Below are 2,061 nucleotides of genomic sequence, written 5' to 3'. Positions count from 1 at the left end.
CGGAAGAGCACGCATTAGACGTACTGACTCAGAAAAATTCTCATTTAAGCCTGAGACACAATTGAAAATTACAGGTAATGGGAATAGGGAATAACAAATTTCAGCCTACCCATACATTTTGATATAGGTATACGGTTTTTGTATAGGTTGAAATCTGTTATTCTTTCTTCTTATTGCCTGTGTTTTTCAATTGTGCACCAGGCTTTTAAAAAAATTACTTGTTTTTTCTTATATTCTTTCCTCAATTAATTCTTATGGTTGCTGTTACCATATATATACAAAAAAGGATTAACCAATTTATATTGATCTTCGCGACGCTCGTTATCGTTTTATTTCGTTTATATCGATAATACCAAATGAAATCGAATGTAATGAAAATTAGCGACAGATAGAGTAGCACAAGCGTGGAGGAGCTTAATAAATCTTTCTAATTTTCCGGTAGTGGCTTGTTGGTCGCGGATCAAAGACCGACAAATGAATCGCTCAGTAGATGGAGAGGAAAAAGAGGAAGGAGGAAAGAAGGGGCGTGCATCCATATATTCAGGAGGAAGGCTATGAACGGACCATGCCATGAACCATGAATCTGTCATCGTCACATACTATGGATCGTACGAATTCGTGCGTACACGGTGGCAGAGCTTTTATAGTTTCCACATCGTCGACATGGCACAACACTTTCTGAATTTTCGAAGAAGCTCTCGCGTTAGCATGGTTAAGCTGTATACATATACATATGTGTGTGTGTATGTGTGTGTATAAATATATACAGAATGCGAAAAAAAGTGACGAAAAAACCTCTAAACACATCGCGAAATTTTTTTTATAAAAAAATATTTCAAAAATGATATTTTCATAGTTCTCTCTCTCGAGATCATTGCAAAACGATGACGACAAACTTTTTATATCATACGTTTTTATGAGATATCAACGTTATCGCGCTCTTTTTGAAAAGCTCAATTTGCGAAAAATCTTTTTTCAATTTTGTTTTCTAAGTGAGAAAGATTAAAAGAAACATTAAGGTCTACTCTCTTGAGCCTATTTTATGTATACAATTATTATATCGATTTACGAATCTTTGATTTTATTGCTCTCCGCTGTTTTTATACATTCGTAATGTGTATCTCGATACCTCGCAATTTGATATCATAATCGATATCTCTTTGGACTCGCTACGAGAATACGTGTTACTCCGAAGAGACAAAACTACTTTTCCGACCCTCTGACCAAGTCAGGCCCTCTGAAGCTCTGAACCGGCCAGATCCGAGGAAACGCATCGTGAAGCAGTGCGGATGCGACGATCAAGAAGTTCATATCCCGTGCACGAATACGGGCGCAATGACAGATTTACAGATTCCAGCCATCGCCGTCTTCCTCTACGGGGCGGATTCTTAAAGCGGAAAGCGCGTCTCAATGACCCCCGCACGTACCAACGAGCCCCAGTGTGCACGTCAAATCGCACCTCGACTGTTTACGCTTTACGTCTGCAACCTTTTCATTTCCTTTCCGACCCCATCTTACCGCTCGACTCTCTTTCACTTTCACCGTCGACCTCCCCGTCGACCGCTTTGCCTCTCCCCTCCTCCCCAATCATTACTCGCTTCTGTATTTTGACTTCCCCAACACTTGGTAAACTTTTCCTTTTGTGTAAAAGTTATTTAAGTCCGTGTGAGAAAGAGGGAGAGAGATAGAGAGAGTCACGTGCGCGCGGATAAACATTCCAGCGATTTTTACCAATTTTTATCAACTTACTCATCACATCGATCAAACTAATTGATAAATTCCAATCTTTGTGTAACTTTTATTTCTTATTACGATTAAGCATTTTTGTGTCAACATTATCAATTCGCGTGCCGTATCTGATATAAAAAGAAGATTGGCTGAAAAAAAAGATTGGCTGCTGCAGCAAATTAGATGATAAAATATGGCATAGCATTTTTAATTAGTTGCAGCAGTCAATTTTTGGTTGTGTTAGTTTATCGAAATCCTATACTGACATTGCAGATAGACTAACGCAACCAAAAATTGGCTGCTGCAGCCAATTAAAAATGCTATACCATATTT

Source organism: Mycetomoellerius zeteki, unplaced genomic scaffold (assembly GCF_001594055.1).
Source record: "Mycetomoellerius zeteki isolate Tzet28-1 unplaced genomic scaffold, Tzet1.0 scaffold38, whole genome shotgun sequence".
NCBI lineage: Eukaryota > Metazoa > Arthropoda > Insecta > Hymenoptera > Formicidae > Mycetomoellerius > Mycetomoellerius zeteki.
The sequence above is the reverse complement of the archived record's forward strand: the minus strand, read 5'-3'. Positions refer to the sequence as shown.